Here is a 14,520-nt window from a genome sequence, read left to right as displayed (position 1 = left end):
CATTTTATGGAGCACCCAGCACCAGTTTGGGCCTTGCATGCCATAAGCACTAATAAGTGCTCATTTGGCTAATAAGAATAACTGACACCTGTGTAGTGCTGTATAGCAGAGGGGCTCAGAGAGGCCAAGGTTTTATCCAGCGTCACACAGCCAGCAAATAGAAAGGCTATGATTTAACCCTTATCTTTTGACCACAAGCCCCATCCATGCTCCACAGCCTCCTCTAACCTGGGCAGGGACCATCTGAAGCAGATGGTCGGTGATGAGGGAAACCTCACCTCTTGGGGGTAAGTGAGGTGAGGCCCGTCACAGGGCCCCTCAGCTGCATGTGGAAGGAGAGGAGCCCTAGTAATTGTTCACACAGTTTTGTTTGTTGGTTTGTTTGTTTTTTAATTTTTGGCTGCACCATGCGGCATGTGGGATCTTAGCTCTCCGACCAGAGATCGAACCTGTGCGCCCTGCATTGGAAGGTGGAGTCTTAACCACTGGACTGCCAGGGAAGTCCCCACACGGTTATGTTTTGATAAAACTTACTATCTTCTACATCAGGCCATGTGATGCTGGTGTGGCCTCAGGTATCCAGGGGATCTGGCTAAGGGAAAGTGGAGTTGGTGGCACCTGCAGTGTGGGCTTCGTGGGGAATATTTATGTGATTCACAGCCCCCATTTCTGTGTGTAGCTGTGGTCAAGGCAAACCATCTCGGCAAAGGAATGCCAAGTGAGGGTGTTCCCACTACCCACTGTGCCAACTCGCCTGGCATCGTGGAGAAAAATGCAGGCCCAGAGTTGTAAGGAAATCGGAACATCTCCAGAATTGAGTGGGGAGTGGGCAGTGGAGAAGAAATGCAATTTATCAGACATCCTGTCTTTGTAGGCATAATCCTGACTGACAAAATGTCTGGGTGAAGTTGCATGTGTTATGCATCTCAGCTATTGTTATTGTTAAATAAATCTGATCATTGAAGAGAAACCAAGTTCTCTTTCTACTTTCTCTATAGAAAACACTACAAAATGTGCAAGAATAAGAACTTGGGGTCACACGGTTGGCGTGGGAGGTGCATCTGGCCTCTGTCACACACTGGCGGTGCAGGCTCGTCAAGTCACTAAGTCTCTCTGATTCTCCCTGTTCGCATCTTGGAAGTGGGGACAATACTAGTCCCTGTCTCCTGGGTTCACAGAGCATTCAATGAGATGATCGTGCTGTGTTTAGCTGTACGTGGCCCACAGCGAGGACTCAGTAAGAGCTTACTATTTGTATGCGTCGGATCTTTTGGAGGACTGGGGAGGGGTGCACCCAGCCTCTGGTCCCCTTTCTTAGGACCCTGCAATTTACTACTTTCCCTCTTTGCAGGACAACTTGGTTAATCAAGGAGACCTCTACTCCAGAGGCCATAGGGGTCCCCTGAGTCTCTTCTATCAGGTCCTCACCATCCCAGAACATCTAAGGGCTGATCTAGGACCCACACTGGCCATGTCCCTCTCTCCCAGGATGCTGAATCATGAAGAGGGCAGGAGAAGCATTTGGAAGTCATCCATTCCCACAGTGGCAACCTGACACTTAACTCAGACCTTGTCCCGATGCCTGTTCTGTTTTCAGGCTGGTTCTCCAGTCTGGGTGTTGATTGCCCAAGCTCTCCGTTCTCTTTCCAGATGATGTCCTTTATTACTTGACCACAAGAGGTTTTTGTTGGCTGCACCAAGGAACACTAACTTACACAAGAACTCCTATAAGAAAGGCAACAGATCTTCCAGTTAATAACGCAGGGCTCTGAGAACTGAGACCTGGCTGAGGGTGCAAGGCTGGTAAAGCATGAGCCCCAAAACTCCCTGCCACGTGGGCTCCCCATAAGTCCCTGGAGGCAGCCCCGCGCTGTGTCCATGAGGTCTTATGTTCGTGGAATTTGCAAGGTGATGTATTTTAACCAGGACTGGTTACCCCTGATGCCCTATTCCTCACCAACTCCCCTTGTCACTATCCCCTTCATGGCAGTGACGTTGGAGTGGCCACGGAGGGACATTTGGGGGAGGCTGAGTCGGAGATAGCTTCAGTTGGGGTTTAGTGACAGATATTTACGTAGTTCACACTCACTTCTATGTAACGATGGTTCCCAAGTCTGATTAATGGGTTTACCAGTGTCAGGACACAAAGGGTCTGGGTGGTGGAGGAGAGATGTACAAGCCAGGAGCCAGGCTATGGGAGAGCCTTCCAATCACCAGATTCATAGCATTTTAAATGGAGGAATCCGTTCTCTGGGATGCTAAGATGTAGCAAACCACTACGATGCACCCTAGATCCCATCAGAGAAAAAGCTGGCCCACACTGCTGTTGACTTCTGCAATGTTTCCAGTGGTTATAGGTGTTCTTTCCGAGTTCATCTTGTAAGTGGAATATTTTAACACACAGCCCAGCCTGGCTTCTCCTCTTAAAGAGCTATCATAACGAGAGAGTAGCCCATCACAGAGCTGTTCAAGCCTTATGTCACGGGGACGGTGACATTTTCAAGACTCCAAAATATATTTTTGAAAACTGGATGACGTGGAAGAAAAACAGAAACTGTAAATAACAAAAAAAAAAGATTGTTCAAATGTGGAAAGATATTTTGGAACATTTCCAAAAATAGTGAAAAATTATAAACTCTTGGCTTACATAGATATGAAAATGACCTTCTTTTGTTATCTTTTTGTTTGTCTGTGAAAGAAGTAAAAGTTCAAATTAAAATTAATGAACTATGGTAAAAAAGGGATAAAGATAAATAATGAAGTCGATAAAAGTTAGTTTGAAACTGAGAGCTGAATTGTAGCCAAAAGTAATTTCCCAAGAGGAAGAAATCATTTCAGAATAGAAGAAATGAATAAGTTCTTGGATTCTGATCATCTGATTGATGAAGAGAAACGTATCTTAAGAACACATTGGGGGGCTTCCCTGGTGGCGGAGTGGTTAAGAATCTGCCTGCCAATGCAGGGGACATGGGTTCGAGCCCTGGTCCGGGAAGATCCTACATGCCACGGAGCAACTAAGTCCGATCCTACATGCCACAGAGCAACTAAGTCCATACGCCACAGCTACGGAGCCTGCGCTCTACAGCCCGCAGTCACAGCTACTGAGCCCACATGCCACAACTACTGAGCCTGAGCTCTAGAGCCCGCGAGCCACAACTACTGAAGCCCGTGGGCCTAGAGCCCGTGCTCCGCAACAAGAGAAGCCACCGCAATGAGAAGCCCGCGCACCACAACGAAGAGTAGCCCCCGCTCACGGCAACTAGAGAAAGCCCGCGCGCAGCAACAAAGACCCAACGCAGCCAAAAATAAATAAATAAATAAACTAATTAGTTAAATTAAAATTTTAAAATGTATAGGACATTACCAATAATGAATTGTGGAGCTAAGAAACATTTTTAAACTATTAATATTACAAAATAAATGTTGATCAGCCATGCTAAAAAAAAAAAGGATTGAATTACCTTTCAGCTCTCTCTATGGAAAATATCCAACACTATTGACGTATAAAAAGGCTATCAAAGAATGTGCAGCCAAAAAAGGTAGGAAAAACACTGCAGATATTTTTCTCTATTTTGTATTATTTGTGGTATTTGTCAGCTTTTAAAAATCTGTGATTTGCTGTGATTTCTTTTCTCATTCTAAACAAATACTCGTTGTATCTAACTGTCGTTATAATTTTGTATTCTTTTTCTTAAAGAGCACCCCTTTCTTTTTTTTAATTTATTTATTTATTTATTTTGAATTTTTGAATTTTACTTTATTTTTTTATACAGCAGGTTCTTATTATTTATCTATTTTATACACATCAGTGTATACATGTCAATCCCAATCTCCCAATTCATCACACCACCACACTCGCCACTTTCCTCCCTTGGTGTCCATATGTTTGTTCTCTACATCTGCTTCTCCACTTCTGCCCTGCAAACCGGTTCATCTGTACCATTTTTCTAGATTCCACACATATGTGTTGATATACGATATTTGTTTTTCTCTTTCTGACTTACTTCACTCTGTGTGACAGTCTCTAGATCCATCCACATCTCCACATATTACCCAATTTCGTTCCTTTTTTATGGCTGAGTAATATTCCATTGTATATATGTACCACATCTTTTCCATCCATTCGTCTGTTGATGGGCACTGAGGTTGCTTCCGTGACCTGGCAAGAGCACCACCTTCTTCTTGATAAGCTTTGGGCCCCACACAATTTTTCCCTGGATGGAAGGCAGAGGAATTCCCGTTCAGACCCTGGGATGGTTAGCAGAACCCCTGGGTCAACGGAGGACAGCCTGAGGAGTGACCATGGAGCTATTTTCATGGAGCCCCGTGAAAAGCGGGAGGAACCCCAGGACTCCTACTGGGGCTCAGGGAGCTGGGGGGCTGGAGGGCTGCTTCTGACAGATCAGGTTACCTTAAGTCAACAGAATGACCGCTCAAATCCCTAATTGCTTGTTTTGAAACCTGGACTAAAACTCGGGGAATTTCTATGCCCATGCTGAAAAAAAACACCTTTTTTTTTTTTTTTTTTTAGTAGTCTGGAGGCTGAGACTGATTTGGAAAACAAGCAAACAAACAAACAAACCAAACGAACTCACAATGTGCTTTTGCAATTTGCTGAATTAGAACCTCTGTTGAATTCACCAAGTCATGGGTCTGTTATTCATTCAACAAATATTTATGATGATTTACTGTGAGCCAGGCATTGCTCATGAGAGGCTGCACTTCTGTCCATGGAGATGTTGAGAAGGTTCCAGAAGACACGGGGCACATCCCAACCCTGAAGAGCCAAACTCCCTGGAACTACCCATAGGCATCTCTTGCTGGAAGGTTTCCCCTCCTCCTTGTCTGTGGCCACCCCTCCCTTCCCTGAGGAGCTGCTGCCTTCCTGGGGGAGCTCTGCTAAGGAACTAGTTCGTAATCCCCTCCATGTCGACCCCGTAGTCATCCTTACCTTGGACCAGATCCCACCAGAGCCAGGGTGGGTGGAGAGAAGGGTGGAAATTCCATACCCCAAATGAGTAAACATCTGGGTGACTGTCATGGGGATGGGTTTGGGGGAGTGCTTCACAGTAAAGGGTGCAAAGTTACTTAAGACCAAGTGAAACGGGTCGGTATGCGTGTGTTTGTAGAAACCGCACAAGGTTGGATGTGGTCCCGGGAGTCTGAGGGCCCTTAACACGAATCTGAAACTCACCAGGGCAGGGTGGGGAGGGACCTCGAATGACAGAGCCCTCGGCTTAAGGTAGATGGAGAGATCCGAAGACCGCAGAAAATGGGGGGACTCTGTCATGGGAGTCCCACCCTGCCCCCACCACGGCCCCAGAGAAGACCCAGAGGGAAGCGAGACACCCACGGAAAAGGCAGTGCCGCGACATTCCAAGATGCTGGGCGTGAGGGGAATGTGTGAATCAGGAGGGGGCGTGTGCCGATGGCCTTGCTCTCTGGGGTGGTCTCACATCCAATCCCTTTTCTACATGAACCAGGATTCCCTTGTAGGAATGGCCTCCCAGTCTTTTTTTTTTTTTTTTCCGGTTGTACCATGGGATTTTTTTAAAGGTGTACAACGTGGTGATTTAATACACGCATACACCGTGAAATGATTACTGCCCCGAGCTTAACACATCCCTCACCTCCTCACGGCATGCCGTGTGTGCTGGCAGCACAGAAGATCCACTCTCTTAGCAGCTTTCCAGTGTGCAGGACAATACTGTTAACCGCAGTCACCGTGCTGGGCAGTCGATCCCCAGAACTTATCCATCTATAACAGGAAGTTTGTTCCCTTCGTCCAGCGTTGACCCCCTTTCCCCACCCCCCACCCCTGGCAACCACAGTTCTCTGCTTCTGTGAGTTTGGTTTTTCTAGATTCCACATTCAGGTCAGATGGTCCAGGATTTGTCCTTCTGTGTCTGGCTTAATCTCAATTAGCACAATGTCCTCCAGGTTCATCCAAGTTGTGGTAAAAGGCAGGATTTCCCTCTTTTGATGGCTGAATAATATTCCACTTTATGCCGACACCACATATTTATCCATTCATCCATCCAGACACTTAGCTTGTTTCCATATCTCGGCTATTGTGAGTGATGTGTGATGAACATGGGGGTGCAGATCTCTTCAAGAGGCTGGTTTCATTTCCTTGGGATAAATGTGCAAAAGTGGTCGTTCTGCATTCTGTTTCTAATCTTTTTTTTTTTTTGAGGTACGCGGGCCTCTCACTGCTGTGGCCTCTCCTGTTGCGGAGCACAGGCTCCGGACGCGCAGGCTCAGCGGCCATGGCTCACGGGCCCAGCCGCTCCGTTGCATGTGGGATCTTCCCGGACCGGGGTACGAACCTGTGTCCCCTGCATCGGCAGGCAGACTCTCAACCACTGTGCCACCAGGGAAGCCCTGTTTCTAATTTTCTGAGGCACCTCATCACTGTTTTCCATAACTCCTGTACCAGCCTCCCAGTCTTGATGGGTGGGTAAATCTGGTAACTTCTGCCACAGAAACCAAAGGGACCTCTTTCTATAAACACCTCTTCCCATCACTTCATATAGCTAAGTGGCGGGGGGGAATGGCCTGTGCCGGGTTGAATAACGTTCCCCCCGCAAAGTTCATGTTCACCCAGAACCTCCAGATGTGACCTTATTTGGAAATAGGGTCTTCGCAGATGTGTCTAGCTGAGATGAGGACATACAGGATTGGGGTGGACCCTAAATCCAATGACTGGTGCCCTTACATGAAGGTCATGTGAAGAGGCAGACACAGAGGGGTGAAGGCCACGTGGCAATGGAGGCAGCGCTTGGGGTGATGCAAGCAAGGACCACCCAGGGCTGCCAGGAGTCTCCAGAAGCCAGGATTCTCCCTCAGAGCCTCCAGAGGGAACCAACACTGCCAGCACCTTGGTTTCAGACTTCTGGCCTCCAGACTGTGAGAGACTGTGTGGCTGTGGTTGCAGCCCGCAGCTGGTGGTCTTTGTTATAGCAGCCACAGGAACCTCATACCCGGCCTCAGGTTGCCCATCATATGCACTTCCAGAGAATTGAATCTTGAGACAAGTAACCCACAGAGATGTGCCCCCAGCTCGGCCACTTCTGACCCTTGAGTGGCTCCTGTGTCTTTCCAGCCCCACCTCCAGGCACCAAGCAATTCGTCAGTTTCCTAACCTCCTTCCGATCAGCGTCTCTCTTTCTTCTCTTTTTCTCTTAAGTCAGACAGGGTTGAGGACGACCATCTCAACCAAAGAACCTGAACAGACCTGAATCGTTGTCATTCAGGTAATTGTGAATTACCTGGAAAAAAAAGTGAAGATGCTTTAGGCAGCAAGTGAATGAAACTGAGTTCAAACTGGATAAAAGGGAAAAGGAATTCACTGGCTCTTGTAACTAAAAACTCCAAAAGCTATTGTGGCTTCAGGTGTGGGTGGAGGCAGGTGTCACCGGGAACCTGTTTCTCTCGTCGGCTCTGATACCCACTGTGAACGTCACTCTGGAGCAGGGTCTCCCTGATGCTGGTACAGTGGGTCCCACCTCTCAGACTTCCATCGCCCCTGCTCACCACCCCAGGGGGAGAGTGCCTTTTCGTCCGTGTTTCCCATAAAACTCTGGAATGGACTCTTGTTGGATAAATTGGATACTAGTCTTTTAAGTACCTTCTCCCAAACGAATCCTGTAACCAAGGGGATGGAATCTGCTGACTCTCCGAGTCTGAAGGAAGTTACACTCCTGTGGAGCCAGATGTGAGTCAGGACTCCCCCCGACCTCCTAGGGAGTGAGAGCTTGCAGATGCTGACTGGCCTGGTTTGGGATTCGGCCGGCTGCCAACTCCCTTAAAAGCACGGTTGCCCTGCGGACCATGGGCATTCCAGCACCTCCGTGGTTGCAATCCAAGCTGAGGCGTGGTCCTTCGGATGACACCACAGGCCGTGATCCCCTCCAACCCCCCCAGCCCTAGGCTTCCCGGCCACGTCTGGCTCTGTGCCCCCAGCCCCCATGTGACATTCTAGGGTGGAGCAGAACGGAGGACAGAGCTGAGCCTAACCTTCCTGGGAATTCCAAGGAATGCGATAAACCATACAAACTATCACAAGTGCGCTGCCCAGGCAACCGCGGAGGGACGGAGAAAGAATCATGAAAATCGAGGACGTCGCCTAAGTTCACTGGCACTACGGACACAAGTGCGTCTGTCCACTCACGATAAGACGACACACAGCAGCTGGAGCGTTAGCTCTGTGTACACGCAGCTGGAAATCCACGACAGCGTGGCTGCCACGTGGGACCACCTCCCCACAGTCTGGGTTATGTGGTGGTTGCTGAGTAATAAGAAGCACTAATTCTGTATTTGTGAATTGGTGAGTTCCTTTGGGACTTGACTTCTGTTTCCCCAAGAGGGCTCACCTGGTCACTGTCCCCAGGTCACAGCTGAGGGAACAGATGGCGTCCAGCTTCTCGGGTGGGAAGCGTGCACTGGGGGGCTTCCCCTGGCCAGCTGGCAGGACCCCTGCCTTTGCTGGAAGCTGGGCCTGAAGCAGGGGACTCAGTGCTTCCTACGGGCTCTGGTCGCGTGACTCTCAGCCCCCTGGATGCTAACCCCTGGTGGAAAGGACCTCTCTCTGCACAGCTGTATGATTCTTGTTTTCAGATAATTCAGCTTCCAGGGTGCTGGTTTTGCTCTTGTGACACCTTACTCAAGACCCCCAGAAGCCTCTGAAATCCCGACCTTTTCTACCCGTTCTTCCAAGGCTCCATGACGGGCTGAACTGTGTCCCCCACAAAACTCCTATGTTGAAGTCCTAACCTACGGCAACTCAGGATGTGACTGTATTTGGAGTCAGGGTCTCCTAAGAGGAAATTAGGGGGAAATGAGGTCACTGGGGTGGGGCCCTAGTCCAACATGACTGGTGTCCTTATAAGAAGAGGAACCAGGACACAGACACACACAAAGGGACGACCCTGTGAGGACACAGGGAGAAGACGGCCGTCTGCACGTCGAGGAGAGAGGCCTCAGGAGGAACCAACCGTGCTGGCACCCTGATCTTGGGCTTCTGGTCTCCAAGACTGGGAGACAATAAATTCCTATTGTTTAAGCCACTCAGGCTGTGGTATTTGTCATGGCCTCCCAAGCAAACTCACACAGGCTCCTTCCCCAGGCAGCATACAGTGTGAGCAAAACACATAAATGGAGTTTCGCAAGAAAGTTTTCACAACAGCTTGCCATCTTGCATCAGGGATTGCTGATGTCCAGCTGGCCATGGGGGGAAGCTCCCTGCCCACAGCCCACACAGACCACACCAACCCTGTACATTAGGCTGGCCATATGCAGCATCCCGCTCCCGGGTAGTAGTTTCTGCATCAGCGAGGAATCTCTCAGTTCCCACTGGCAGGACCTACGTAAACAAGATCAAGCCCACTCCATCCAGAGGGTCACTGGCACCCACAGTCAAAATGTGCTGGGCAAGCTTGCTTCAGGCACAGCTGGATCTTGGCACGATCAGGAGTCTGTTTCTCCTGGTCTCTCCTCTTTGCCTTCCTTGGTGGACTACCTTTTAGGCCAACTCCAGATGTGAGGGTAGGCATGCCACCAGCACCTGTAGCCTCGGTTTCCTGCTGAGAACCAAGCACTTTCCCAAGGCCCTGGAAAAAGGTGGGTCACCATTGACTTGAGCCGCACTCCTGAGACCTTGACCTCGGGCAGGAGGTGCAATGGGCTGTGGCTGGCCTGGAACACGTGTCAACCCATGAACCCACCTGAAACCCAGAGAAAAGGGGAAACCCAGGTGGCCATCTCAGAGGAAGAGGGCCTCAGTCCTGAGAAGGAAAAATAAATCCATTTCCCCACAGGGACAGGGGTTAACGGGAGCACCTCGGTCTCCAAGGGTCCACATTACTGGTGCCACATCATCACAGCTCTTTCTCCTCCACACATTCTCGTCAGTGCTTACCACCCAGCCTTTACCACCACTTGGTGTCGGCATGCTTCCCACCCTCCCACGCTTGCCCCTTCTCCAGCCGTGGACCAGGATCCAGAGAGCTCACACCCACAGACTTCAAGATTCTCAATCATCCGCCAGCCAGTGATATCAGGGTATTGAACACTGTTAGTTTCCTACGGCTGCTGTAACAAGTAACCACAAACCCAGTGGCTTAAAACAACCCAAATTTATTATCTTAGGGTTCTGGAGGTCAGATGTCTGAAAGGGGTCTTCAGGGCTAACGTCAAAGGCTGTGTTCCTTTCTGGAGGCTCTAGGGGGAAGTCCATTTCCTTGCCTTTTCCAGCTTCTAGACGTCGCTCACATTCCTTGGCTTGTGGCCCTGCATCACCCCAACCTCTGTTTCTGGCATCACATCTCCTCCGACTCTGACCCTCCTGCTTCCCTCTTATAAGAACCCTTGTGATGACATTTGGGGCCCACCTTGATAATCTCCATCTCATAACCCTTCATTCAAGTGCACCCGCAGGGTCCCTTTTGCCATGTAAGATAACACTCACATGGGAATGGGAATCAGGACGTTGTATTTGTTTCCGAGGGCTGCCATCACAAAGTGCCACAAACTGGGGGTGCTTAAAAAACAGAAATACACCGTCCCACAGCTCTGGAGGCAGGACGTCTGAGATCAGGTGTCGGCCTGACTGAGCCCCCTGTGGAAGTGCCAGGAAAGCGTCTGCTCCAGGCCTCTCTGCCTGCTTCTGGTGGTTACCTGAGACCTTTGGCATCCCGTGGCTCACTTCAGTTCTCTGCCTTCACATGTTCCTTCCATGTACGTGTGTCCAAATTTCCCCTTTTTATAAGGACACCAGTCACGTTGGATTAAGGCCCACCCTAATGACCTCATCTTCACTTCGTTAAAGTCGCAAAGACTCTACTCCAGGTAAGGTCACATTCTGAGGTCCTGGGGTGAAGATTCCAATGTACCTTCTATTGGAGGACGTGATTCAACCCATAACAGACATGGACATCTTGGGGGCCATGATTCTGCCTCTGCCATCTCCACCCCCAAGGACTGGCCAGTATTTAAGGCGGCAGAAGGGCCAGGCACTTTGAGCAGGTGCTGTACACCGTCCCAGTGCCCTTCATGGCATGACCGCAACCACCGATTCCCACGGGAGGTAATGGTACAAGGGGAGTGATGGTCAGACCCAGTGGAAGGCGAGCACAGGTCACTAAGCCAAGGTTAGACCACCGGCAGAACCGGCGTGTGGTCTCTGCACTCTGCACCCCAGCTTAAAAGAGATTTCAGGGAACCATAAACATCCACAATCAGGAGCCCTTCGGCTCCACCAGCCCACCACACACCCCGAGCTGCAGCCTGTGATGTTCCTGGGGGCTCGGTATTCAACTTCCTGGGCAAGGGGACCCCTGTTCTGTTCCTCCAAGTCCCTGCAAATCTCGCCCTCCCCTGGACAGGAGCTGGTGAGTCTGTGGCCCGGGTCAGCCCGCCTCCAGACTCTGCACATTTGACCTTTGCAGCCCTCTTCCCGCTTCTCGGAGGACACAGATTCTGATCCCAGTGATAGGGCTTCCTGGAGCATCAGGGGAGACCACGCCCAAGTCGGCCCTGCCTGGGGCGGGGTGGGGCGGGGGGTGAGGGTGGGGATCCAGGCCAAGGGCAGCAGCTGAGGCTCCGGGTTCCAGCTGGTGGGTGGGCTGGGTCCCCTCCCCCAAAAGACAGGACACAGCAGCCAGCAGCAAGTGAGGGGACTTGGAGTGGGAGCCACAGTCCTGGGTCTGAGGCTGGACTTGGCCACCTACTCTCCCGGTGGGTGACCCCAGGCCGCTCCCCTGACCTCTGTCAGCACCCCCCTTCTGTTCTGTCCATGGGGACAAACAGCCACTCACTTCACCCCCGAGGCCCAGTTGCCCCATCCAGGTCACCCACGTGTGGGACGTGCAGGCCTGAACGTCTCCCCTGCCCATTTGCCTCCATCCCGAGGGCACAATAAGCTCCCATTCATTCAAAGGAAAGATGCAAAGTGGAAAGAGAAGAACATTTTTCCTTCATTTACTTTAATGGAAAAAAAGCACGTGGAAAAAAAACTGATTTGTGAAAAATGGGGGGGGGGAAAGCTGATTTCTGACAATTTTTGTTCTCCTTTTACACATCGCTACTTCACTAGTACCTGCAATGGACATAAAATCCCTTCCACCTCGTGGGCTTTCCTGAGGTGGTTGTGAAATTAAGCAGGTGACCCAGCGGGGCTCCAGGGCACGGAAGCCTTTCCGAGTCCCCCCACCGCCTCCTTGTTTCCTGTTTGTAGGGAACAGACTCCATCCTCCATGACCTTCCCTGAGTCCCAAAGGGCAGATTCGAACAGGGAAGTGAGGGGATGCAGAGACAAGGGAGGAGCAGCCAAGAAACAATAGTGCAGCCTTGGGGCAGGGTCCTGGTTCCCCCTCAAGGGATGCACAGCACAATGTCTTTTGAGCTCTTTATAGAACTAAAACCCCCAATGAATAGAAGATGTCAGCATTCTTCATTCAGAGAAGACCACCTGAGGCCAGATCAAAGGAACCAGAGATTACCCGAGACAAGATTAAAGGAGTTCAGGCCCTGCCCACACCCTAATCTTATCAGCAACCCCGCCCTTGAACCATTGCTATAAAACGCCTTACCAAATCCTTCTGGGTTGGGACACACAGTTTTTGAGGGCAGGATCCCGCTGGGTCCCCCTTTGACTGGCAAAGCAATGAAGATATTCTTTTCTACTTCACCCAGAACGTTGTCTCCGAGTTTTGATTCAGCACCGGTGCACAGAGGCCGAGCTTTCAGCATCAGTTGCTTATGTTGGAAGCAAGGGAAAGGTGTGAAGCCAGCTTCCTGGGCCCGGGTGGGTGGGGAGCCAGGAACATCCCTTCAAAGCCAGCCCCAGGGGTGGGAGGGGCTCTCCTGGAAAGTGACCCACAATCTGGTCCAGGCCTGGATCATGATCAGCCAACGGGGGCAGCAGGGTCTGCTACTAGCAGGCGTCTCTACGCCATCCTCCCTCATACATCATGGATCAGAGGTGCACGTGTCCCCTGCTTCATCAGGGGTGATGCTTACTGCAATGGGTTGAGTGGTGTTCCCCCAAAATATGTCCACATCCTGACCCCCAGTTCATGTAAATGTGACCTTATTTGGAAAAAGGATCTTTGCAGACATAACCAAGAGAAGGAGATCATCTTGGATTATCCAGGGGGACCCTAAATCCAATGATAGGTGTCCTTATAAGAGACACACAAGGGAGAGACCAAGGGAGGGGAGGTGGAGGCCATGTGACCACAGAGACAGAGATTGTGGTGATGTGGCCACAAGCCAAGGAATGCCTGGAGCCCGCAGAAGCTGGAAGAGGTGAGAGGGATCCTCCCTAGAGCCTTGGGAGGGAGCGCAACCCTGCCAACCCGTTGATTTTGGACGTGTCGACTCCAGAACCGTGAGAATCAATTTCTGTTGTTTCATCGCCCCGCTGGCGGTGATCTGTCATGGCAGCCAAAGGAAATTCCTACACTTACATCTCTGTTTTTCATTCCACTTGTTTGTCAGTGGTTTCCAAAGGAGGCAGCAGTGGGAAGAGGACGGAGATGGGGGTGCGGGGGGCGGGTGGAGATGGAGATGGGAGGATGGGAGCACGGAGAAGGCTTTCAGGGAGCTTGCTGGAAGAGCTGGAAAGAAACTGAAGTGGCGGCTGCAGTTCAGCAACCAAGTGAGGATTTTTGTACCCTCACTACATACATGCTGCGTCCTGGTGGCCGTGGTGTGTTGCGGGGGGATGGGATGCTCAGGGAGAGGGACGCTGATGGCAGGACCGACATCTCTGAGTTGGGGGTGATGGGCCAGTGCTGGGGCGTGGGTGGGGTCAGCAGGGCTCGGCCCAGCCCTGCAGCAGACGGAGGGCAGCTCCCAGCTCCTGGTGCAGGGCAGTGAGCAGACTTCAGGCGGGAAGAGGTTCTGATGAGCTTCTGTCAGTCACATCTCGAGTGACTTTTCTCAGTGGTACCTGGGTTGACAGAGCGGGCGGGGCGATGGAGGTCTGAAACAAGAGCAGAGGGTGAGAGAAGGTGTGAAACAGCCGTCTGAGCAGCACTCGGGAGAGACCCGAAGGGGCATGTGGGCTTCTGGGAGGCCACCCCCATGTGTGGGGGTTGGGATTAGGCAGAAAGCAAGAGGGGCCCAGGCACTAGGACACCCACGAACATGGAGAACACTGTGCTGAGAAATAAGCCATCGCAGAAGGACAGTTACGGTGTGATCCCACGGGTCTCTAGAATCATCGAATTCAGAGACAGACGGTAGGCCAGTGGGGGCCAGGGGCTGGGGGAGGGGAGGGGGAATGAGTGTTTATAGAGACAGAGTTTCAGTTTGGGAAGACGGGAAGTTCTAGAAATGGATGGGGGTGAGAGTTGCACAGCAATGACAATGTGCTTAATGCCACTGAGCTGTACACTTAAAAATGGTTACAATGGGGCTTCCCCGGTGGCGCAGTGGTTGAGAATCCGCCTGCCGATGCAGGGGACACGCGTTCGTGCCCCGGTCCGGGAAGATCCCACATGCCGCGGAGTGGCT

This window comes from Mesoplodon bidens (genome assembly GCF_964165515.1).
Source record: "Mesoplodon bidens genome assembly, chromosome: 7".
Lineage (NCBI taxonomy): Eukaryota > Metazoa > Chordata > Mammalia > Artiodactyla > Ziphiidae > Mesoplodon > Mesoplodon bidens.
The sequence above is the reverse complement of the archived record's forward strand: the minus strand, read 5'-3'. Positions refer to the sequence as shown.